The following is a 10441-nucleotide window of genomic DNA, read 5'->3' as shown; positions in this document are numbered from 1 at the left end:
CACTGCTGATAAGTAACAGAGTCAGGATTTTGGCCCCAGTTTATGTTCTTAATTGCTATGCTATACAACCTCTTCAAGATGATACTTCTCTCTCTGTCTCTGTCTCTCTCTCCCTTCCTCCCTCCTTCCTTCCTTCTTTTCTTTCTTCTGAGAAATGAAATATCAGCAAATTGGCCCTTGTATCCCCTTTGCTTTTCCTAAACATAACTTTAGACTTTATGTAAGTGTATGAGTGCTTCTCAAACTAGGATATGTGTCATTATATACAGAGGGTACATGAAGTTAGAGGATAAGCAAGGCTCATCTTCTTGGAGCATCAATTTTATTCAAACACATATGGTTATATGGAGCAAAAATTTACTGAGCACTTAATATGAGTCAGGCATTTAGTCCTCAAAATAACCACATGAGGTGGATGATATTATTATCCTCACTTTAGTGATGAGGAAACTGAGGCTTATAGAGACTAAGTAACTTGTCCAAGGTAATAGTTAATAATCAGTGGAGACAGCCCAACTTGAAGGTTAACTTAAAGCCTGGTCTCACTGATGCCAAGTACTTGTAACTACTATGCTCTACTTCTTTAAACTGATGCCAAGTATTCATAACTACTATGCTCCACTTGTTTTAAACACAGAGATTTAGTAGAAAATAAAATTCAAATGCATAACACTTTGAAGAAATATCAAACTTGTAGCCAGATACTTTAGGCTACAAACTCAGATCCCACTGATAGGGTAAAACTTCACTGTCTTTAGCCACTATGGCTACCGTTGTAAGGGAAAATGAGAAGCCCTCCTAAAAGAGAACATACCCAGAATTGGAAGAGACTGGTGGATTCAATGGGCCCCACTCATATTGACTAACAGAGATTGTCTTGTGAACATCTAATTCTGCTTCCCTGTACCATTGGGGGTCTCAACAAGAAACAGATGACACACTCAAAAACAGGAGAATTCGAGAAATGTTGAATAAGGAGCTATTTTTCCCCCAGCTTCACTGAGATATAATTGACACATAAAAGGGGCTATTTATATAAAAGTGGATGGGATATAGGGGCCACATCATGGATAGTGCAGTAACTCAGAGCTAGTAGCAGCAAAGCTATTACCAGCCCTAAACCTGAAGGCACAAGGTAAAGGATGGTTGCTGGAAGGCAGAGGGGAAGGTGGTGTGGAGAAGGCTGCCTTGAGAGGAGCAGTGACCTTGGTTGAGGGACACAGCCATCCCTAGGAAACCTCACAGTGAGAGAGCCAAGGGAATCAATGCTCTGATCTCCCTCTCCTCCTTCCCTCTGACCTCCTGTGGGAGTTTCCTATTAGCCAAACTCAGCCAGATGCCAGAGGGCAAGAGAAATGCTTGATGTAATCATACAGTTCAGATTTCAGAGGGCAGAGAGCAAGGAAGAAAAGGGCGAAGAGGGGATTTAGAAAGGGCAAATAGAAGACACCCCGCACAGTTCCCTTGTGACAGCGCTGTGGCAATGGCCACCTACAAGAATGTCCTGTTACCTCTTTCTGCTGATACCGTGCAGTCTCAGTAGAAGTTACCTCCAAGAGATCATTCTAGAGCTTAGATGCTAAAATTCACAGTGTATTAATTAAGAAATTGCTAGCTATTCTAATACATAAACTCTAAATTCTCAATGACATAACACAGTAAAAGTAGTTCCCAGTCCAATGTGAGTGTTCCTAATTGTGGAGGGCTCACGTGGACATTGAAGACACATATCCTTCCATCTCATCCTTCTGCCCTCCCCAGGGCCCTCAGAGTTCCCTCCATTCAGCTGGTAGATAGGGAGATGGACTAAAGTCACTGCTTCTTAACTACTTTGGCTTAAAAATGACACAAAGCAATTCCTCCAAAATTCAATTAAATGTGAGATGTCCTCATCTAGCTGAGAGATGGGGCTGGGAAATACAGTGCCCAGTCACATGGTCCCTCTAGATGTGACAGAGGCTGGAGATGCAGTTCTTGGCTGGATAGCCACTATCCAACAGCAACTCTACAGCATGGAATGGGAGCAGGAAGCTTTGGGAATCATTTAGACATCTTTGCCACAGACAGCTCCACAGACTGATATAAACTTAAGTTCTTCATACAGACTCACAGATATCCTATCATCAACCATTTAATCAAGCGGTTATTTCAGGCTGTTCTGTGGTAGATGCTATGTGGGAGGAAAAGGGAGTATCAGGCATGGTAACTACCCTTAAACGACTTAAAGTATTTGCAGAAGCATCCAGGTAAAAAAGCTAAAATTGAATAAATTATTCAACTGTTTGCCCGTTCCTTGTGCTTGATACTGTGGAAGCATAAAACATATGAATGATTGATTGAAGTTATTCCTGTTTTTCATCTAGATATTTGCAGTCTCTCCACACAGACTCAAATAATTGTACCACTCTGATTAAAACTGGTCCATCAGTTTTGTTAAACTACCAGTAAACTATTTGGTTATTCGGAAAATACAGTCACGCATTTTGTCTGTAGCTGGAGCAATAGACTTGCGTCCCCTAGTCACTACAGACTAGCCCCCTCATCCCGCCTCAGTATCCTCAGGCCATTCATTTAATCCCAAGGAATAGTTATTAAGGTGCCTAATTTTATTATCTCATGAAAAGAAAAGAATTCCAATTAGTTACATGTAATTTTGCCCCAAGGTTCCAACCTCTTATTCAATTTCTATTGATTGAGGCTTTTTCTTTTTTCCTTCCACACATCCTTTAAGGGTACCTTCTTTATTTTATTCCTTGAGATTGAATTTTGTTAAAAAGGGCAGTGACACACAGGTCACGTTTGCTTTGTAAAAGCCAAAAGCCGCCTGGCAAAACAATTAGCAAGGGGACTGTGAGAAAGGCTGGAATCCACAGATATAGACAAACATCTGCATTCCTGACATGCCAATCTCATGTTTTGCTGGGGGAAAAAAGTTACACTTCTAATGATGTGAATATGTGAAAATTTTCTTTCTCCTTTAGATCAAGAAAAAGCTGTAATAGGTTTTAAAATAAATAAAGCAGCAGCTACTGCCTGGCCTGCCAATGAAGTCATGGAGAAGTCTACATAAAGAGCCTGGATAATTGAAATCCACAGTTATTTTAAAACCTTAAAAAATTAGCCTGCCAAATTTTCAACCTCCTCCTCTACCCAGCCAAGAGCTGCTCACCAGAAGCAAGACCAGCTCCTTTAAATTGCACCTCCTTTTCCTGGCCTTTCAGGCTGTGGATTTATGCTAGAAGGAGAGCCTGGAGCTGACTACAAGTCCTAGATCATGGAGAGGCTACCATTGCTACAGCCATATAGTGCTGATCAGATAGAATCAAAATAAAACATCTTAGAGGATGCACTGGACATGGCTTTGTGACTGGCCACACTTCCTCTAGTACAGCCTTAAGCTACTGTGTGGTAGGGAAGAAGGGAGTCACACCAGTCCAGCAGCCAATCTTGTACTTACGTAGAACAGGTGGCCATTTATGGAATGTTCTTTCAGGAAGGCCCTTTTGCCCAAACTAACTAGTCTCCCCTATTTCTGTGCTGAAATTCTCTTAACAAAGCCAAGATCTCCCTTTCACAGGTAGAAGTAAAATGAAAATACTAACCCCATGAGAGAGTCGGGAACACTGACGTCCACCAGATCTCTGAATGACGAGATTAAGAGAAAAAGAAGACCTGGGAGCTCAGAGACCATGCTTTTCAGGTTTCCCCTTCAAGCTCATCAATTTGTCTGAGGAAGGAAGTGTAAAAAGAAGATTCAGGTAGTGAGAAAGGCAACCTAGACAAGAACAGCAAGGCCCTAAGATCCTGAAAGGTTGCCAGAGCCAACTCCGATGTTTTCAAGTTTCCTATTTGGCTGAGAATGGATTCACTTTTATTTTTCCTGCTTGGGTTTCAGTGGACATTTTCACTCATGTCTATGTTCAATTCTGGAAAATTCTCAACCACTAAAATCATGCCTCCTTGTTTGGGATTAACAGATACTACTGTATATAAAATAGATAAATAACAAGGACCTACTGTATAGCACAGGGAACTATATTCAATATCTTGTAATAACCTATAATGGAAAAAATCTGGAAAAGTATATATATATATATATATATATATATATATATATATATATATATGAATCACTTTGCTGTACACCTGAAACTAACACAACATTGTAAGTCAACTACACTTCAATTAAAAAATAATAAAATAAAATTATGCCTCTTCATTATCCCTATTTTCTCTTCCTGGAACTCCTATTTGATAAATGTTGTAACTTCTCATTCTATCCTTCATATCTCTTTCATATTTTCTCTGTCTTTAGCTCTCTATCCTGCATCCTCAGTAATATCCTCATTGAGAGATCTCATTGAATGAAATCTCTCATTCAATTCAGTAATTCTCCCTTCAGTGGTATCTAGTCTATTGCTCTATGTATCTACTGAGGTTTGGTGTTCAATAATATATTTTATAAATTAACTTTATTGAGGTATAAAGTACATGCAATAAAATGCACCCATTTAAGTGTGTGGTTTGATGACAGATGTATATATTCATGTTAACAGTCACTCCAATCAAGATATAGAACATTTCCATCACACCAGAAAGTTCCCTCATGCTCCTTCGCAGTCCACTTCCCTCAAGTCTAAAGCAACCACTAGGGACTTCCCTGGTGGCACAGTGGTTAAGAATCCGTCTGCCAATGCAGGGAACACGGGTTCAATCCCTGGTCCGGGAAGATCCCACATGCCACGGAACAACTAAGCCCGTGAGCCACAACTACTGAGCCTACAAGCCACAGCTACTGAGCTCACGTGCCACAACTACTGAGCCCACATGCCTCAAGCCCATGCTCCACAACAAGAGAGGCCACCGCAATGAGAAGCCCGCGCACTGCAACGAAGAGCAGCCCCCACTCGCCACAACTAGAGAAAGCCTGCGCACAGCAACGAAGACTCAACACAGCCACAAAATTAATTAATTTTAAAAAAGATAATTGGAGAATATTTAAAAAAATAAAGCAGTTACTAACGTTATTTATATATCATAGATTACTTTTGGCTGATCTAAAATATGATATATATGGAAGCATACAATATGTATTCTTTTGTGTCTGGTTTCTTTTGTTCAGCTTACTGCTTTTGAAATTCACAAGTTACTGACAGTATCAGAAATTTATTCCTTTTTGTTACCAAGTAGTATTCCATTTATGGCTATGCCACAGTTTATCTATTCACTAGTTTATGGACATTTAGATTGCTTCCAACTTTTAGCTATTACAAATAAAGCTGCTATGAGCACTTGTATGCAAGTCTTTGTGTGGACATATGTTTTCATTTCTGTTGTGTAAATACCTCCAAATGGAATTGCTGAATAATAACTAGGTGTATGCTTAACTTCATAAGAAACTGCCAAACTATTTTTAAAAGTGGATGTGCTGCTTTAATATGCACCTGTAATGTAAGAGAGTTCCGGTTGCTCTACAACCTCATCTACATGTGTTTTTGTCGACTGACAAAATTTTTTTTTAATTTTAATTTTATCCATTCTAGTGGCTGGGATTTGGTATCTCACTGTTATTTTAATTAGCATTTCCCTAGTAACTAATTATTTTAGATACCTTTTCATGTACTTATTGGCCAATTAGCCATTCATATATATTCTTTGATGAAGTGTCTGTTCAAGTCATTTGCCCATTATTTTTGTTGTTGTTCCAGGCTTATGTTTATTAAAATCTAAACAAAGGATTCCTCTGCAAGGTATTTTCCCATGTGATAGAGACAGCTGCCCCACTGCCCGCCTACATTCGCTCTAACTTCCAGTGACAAAAAAGGCAGAGGGTGATACATGTCACTGATTATAAAAATCTATGCTCTGTAATTTAAACAAATTCCTTTCCAATGTGTTTAGTTATTTCTGAAGAACTCCATGGCTCATCAGTTGGCTAGCAGGCCAATGGACAATCATCGTTAACTACAAAGTACTTCGAGTCTATAAACTCATCTCTCAAGTTTCGACATTTAAAGAAAAAGCACTGCACAGAGAATAATAAACAAAGACGGGATGACTGAATCAGTCCACACCAGAGTTCTTCATGGCCCATCACCAGAGCTAAATTTCTTCAAAAATCAGATTCCAAATGTCCCACAATCTCTTTCAAATGTGTGTTTTTACAGATTAGGGAATCAACATTTCTTTATAGGAGCACGTAAACAGTTTTCACCTCTGAAGGAGGAGTCTGTAAAACCTGAGAAGCTGTATAACTGAGAATCTCTTCGGAATGACATGTTTACGCTGAGAGAAGGGACAGTGGTAATGTTCTCTCATGGTTCACAGACTTTTGTTGATGTTGCTGGTGTTTTTAATCAAAGAAAAGATGGAGTATCTTTTCTAGGTCTTGCAGGCCACTTTCTCTTTTTATCATCTATATGATTGTTCAAGTAGAACAATTATTAGAAATCTTTAAACTATTATTTCTGGACCTTCCTTAATTTCCTTGAAAAAAAAACTACACTGGAAACATGCAATACCTAATTATTCAATTAGATGAAGCAGCACAAGAAGAGATCCAAGGACGTCCCTGCTCACATCAGACAGACAACTTGGGTCTGAAAGATTAACACATTAAATGACCGCCAAATAATCAGATTCCAAACATTACAGACAATTACATATCAAATAGCCAAACATGGTGGTATATTTTAAAAGATTGTGCCCACAGTAAGCAAATGACATAGTGATGGAACATCAAAACAAAGCTGATGAATAAAAAGGCACACTCTAAAAATTCAGGAGTAGAAAGAACAGTTCTTTTTGGTTTGTTTTGTGTCTAATGTAGGAGGAAAGGAAAACAGGTGTATTCAAATCATTTTCAGGTGAAGGGTTCTGTCAGCTGAAGCAGTTAACGGTGGCTTCTTTCTCCCAGGACCAAAGCAGTCTTTTCTTCCATTGGCTTCTGAGAACGTGTTTAGTGTTCCGATGTGTAGAAGTGATACATCAGGGCTACAACCAGTGCTGAGACGGCTGGGATCACTCAGTTGGTCCACCAGCTGGAATTAGAATCAATAGTAGTAATAAGAGTTTCCGAAGGCTTGGTTATCTTTGACCTGTCATCCGGATGCAGCTCCCCAGCGATGAACGTTTTGGACAGTTCTCGAGCATGCGTAGAGTGTCCGACATCCTCAAAGTTTTAAGTAGCATCACCTCCAGCTTGTTCCCTTAAGACTTCTTCCCCACCAGGGTGCTCCTCCAAAAATTTGGTCAAATTGTACGCCTTGTAATGCAGGATCAGCCAGGTGCTCTTGCTGTGGTTGTGCTTCTGGATCTCTTCCACGGTGTAGTACTTCACGGCTTTGTCGGCCTCCTCGGCCATTTTGGAACACAGCGAGCCTCAGGCCCTAAAGGGAGCAGCGGAGCCGGGCAGAGTACAGCGGGCGTCTCCGCGAACTTGCCCTGGGACATTCCCCGCGGCCCGGCTCTGCGCCTGGGCAGGAAGGCAGGCCCATTTGCCCATTTTTAAAAAACGGAGTTGTTTATGGCTTCTTAGTATAAAATTAGAAATGAAAAAGGAGAAGTTACAATAGGCACCTCAGAAATACAAAGCATCCTAAGAGACTACTACAAGCAACTCTAGGCCAATAAATGGACAACCTGGAAGAAATGGACAAATTCTTAGAAAGGTATAACCTCCCAAGACTGAACAGGGAAGAAACAGAAAATATGAACAGAACAATCACAAGGAATGAAATTGAAACTGTGATTTAAAATCTTCCAACAAACAAAAGTCCAGGACCAGATGGCTTCACAGGTGAATTCTATCAAACATTTAGAGAAGAGCTAACACCCATCCTTCTCAAACTCTTCCAAAAAATTGCAGAGGAAGGAACACTCCCAAACTCATTCTATGAGGCCACCATCACCCTGATACCAAAACCAGACAAAGATACTACACAAAAAGAAAATTACAGACCAATACCACTGATGAATACAGATGCAAAAATCCTCAACAAAATACTAACAAACAGAATGCAACAACACATTAAAAGGATCATACAACATGATCAAGTGGGATTTATCCCACGGATGCAAGGATTCTTCAATATACGTAAATCAATCAATGTGATAAAGCATGTTAACAAATTGAAGAATAAAAACCATATGATCATCTCAATAGATGCAGAAAAAGCTTTTGACAAAATTCAACACCCATTTATGATAAAAAAAACTCTCCAGAAAGTGGGCATAGAGGGAACCTACCTCAACATAATAAAGGCCATATATGACAAACCTACAGCAAACATCATTCTCAATGGTGAAAAACTGAAAGCATTTCCTCTAAGATCAGGAGCAAGACAAGGATGTCCACTCTCACAACTATTATTCAACATAGTTTTGGAAGTCCTAGCCACGGCAATCAGAGAAGAAAAAGATATAAAAGGAATACAAATTGGAAAAGAAGAAGTAAAACTGTCACTGTTTGCAGATGACATGATACTATACATAGAGAATCCTAAAACTGCCACCAGAAAACTACTAGAGCTAATCAATGAATTTGGTAAAGTTGCAGGATACAAAATTAATCCACAGAAATCTCTTGCATTCCTATACACTAATGATGAAAAATCTGAAAGAGAAATTAAGGAAACACTCCCATTTACCATTGCAACAAAAAGAATAAAATACCTAGGAATAAACCTACCTAGGGAGACAAAAGACCTGTATGCAGAAAACTATAAGACACTGATGAAAGAAATTAAAGATGATACCAACAGATGGAGAGATATACCATGTTCTTGGATTGGAAGAATCAATATTTTAAAAATGACTATACTACCTAAAGCAATCTACAGATTCAATGCAATCCCTATCAAATTACCAATGGCATTTTTTACGGAACTAGAACAAAAAATCTTAAAGTTTGTATGGAGACACAAAAGACCCCGAATAGCCAAAGCAGTCTTGAGGGAAAAAAACAGAGCTGGAGGAATCAGACTCCCTGACTTCAGACGATACTACAAAGCTACAGTCATCAAGACAATATGGTACTGGCACAAAAACAGAAACATAGATCAATGGAAGAAGACAGAAAGCCCAGAGATAAACCCATGCACCTATGGTCAACTAATGTATGACAAAGGAGGCAAGGATATACAATGGAGAAAAGACAATCTCTTCAATAAGTGGTGCTGGGAAAACTAGACAGCTACATGTAAAAGAATGAAATTAGAACATTCCCTAACACCATACACAAAAATAAACTCAAAATGGATTAGAGACCTAAATGTAAGACCAGGCACTGTAAAACTCTTAGAGGGGGCTTCCCTGGTGGTGCAGTGGTTGAGAATCTGCCTGCCAGTGCAGGGGACACGGGTTCAAGCCCTGGTCTGGGAGGATCCCACATGCCTTGGAGCAACTAGGCCCGTGAGCCACAATTACTGAGCCTGCGCGTCTGGAGCCTGTGCTCCGCAGCAAGAGAGGCCACGATGGTGAGGGGCCCGCGCACCACGATGAGGAGTGGCCCCCACTTGCCGCAACTGGAGAAAGCCCTCGCACAGAAACGAAGACCCAACACAGCCATAAATAAATAAATAAATAAATAAATAAAAAACAGCATTGAATTAAAAAAAAAAGTTCAGAGATATTAAAAAAAAAAAACTCTTAGAGGAAAACATAGGAAGAACGCCCTTTGACATGAATCACAGCAAGATCTTTTTTGATCCACCTCTTAGAGTAATGGAAATAAAAACAAAAATAAACAAATGGGACCTAATGAAACTTCAAAGCTTTTGCACAGCAAAGGAAAGCATAAACAAGATGAAAAGACAACCCTCAGAATGGGAGAAAATATTTGCAAACGAATCAACGGACAAAGGATTAATCTCCAAAATATATAAACAGCTCATGCAGCTCAATATTGAAAAAACAAACAACCCAATCCAAAAATGGGCAGAAGACCTAAATAGACATTTCTCCAAAGAAGACGTACAGATGGCCAAGAAGCACATGGAAAGCTGCTCAACATCACTAATCATTAGAGAAATGCAAATCAAAACTACAATGAGGTATCACCTCACAGCAGTTAGAATGGGCATCATCAGAAAATCTACAAACAACACATGCTGGAGAGGGTGTGGAGAAAAGGGAACCCTCTTGCACTGTTGGTGGGAATGTAAATTGATACAGCCACTATGGAGAACAGTATGGAGTTCCTTAAAAAACTAAAAATAGAATTAGCATATGATCCAGCAATCCCACTACTGGGCATATACCCAGAGAAAACCATGATTCAAAAAGACACATGCACCCGAATGTTCATTGCAGCACTATTTACAATAGCCAGGTCACGGAAGCAACCTAAATGCCCATTGACAGACGAATGGATAAAGAAGATGTGGTACATGTATGCAATGGAATATTACTCAGCCATAAAAAGGAACAAAACTGGGTCATT

General features: G+C 39.6%; 1 pseudogene across 1 annotated transcript; it reads right to left on the bottom strand.

The window, feature by feature from the left end:
• Positions 1-3196: 3196 nt before the first annotated feature.
• On the bottom strand, positions 3197-7976 carry LOC309653258 (cytochrome b5 pseudogene; annotated as a pseudogene). Its single transcript has one exon. The product of its transcript is annotated as a cytochrome b5 pseudogene (transcript).
• Between the last annotated feature and the right edge of the window lie 2465 nt (positions 7977-10441).

The sequence above is a fragment of the Balaenoptera physalus genome, assembly GCF_965194825.1.
Source record: "Balaenoptera physalus genome assembly, chromosome: X".
NCBI classification, from domain to species: Eukaryota; Metazoa; Chordata; class Mammalia; order Artiodactyla; family Balaenopteridae; genus Balaenoptera; species Balaenoptera physalus.
The sequence above is the reverse complement of the archived record's forward strand: the minus strand, read 5'-3'. Positions and strand labels throughout refer to the sequence as shown.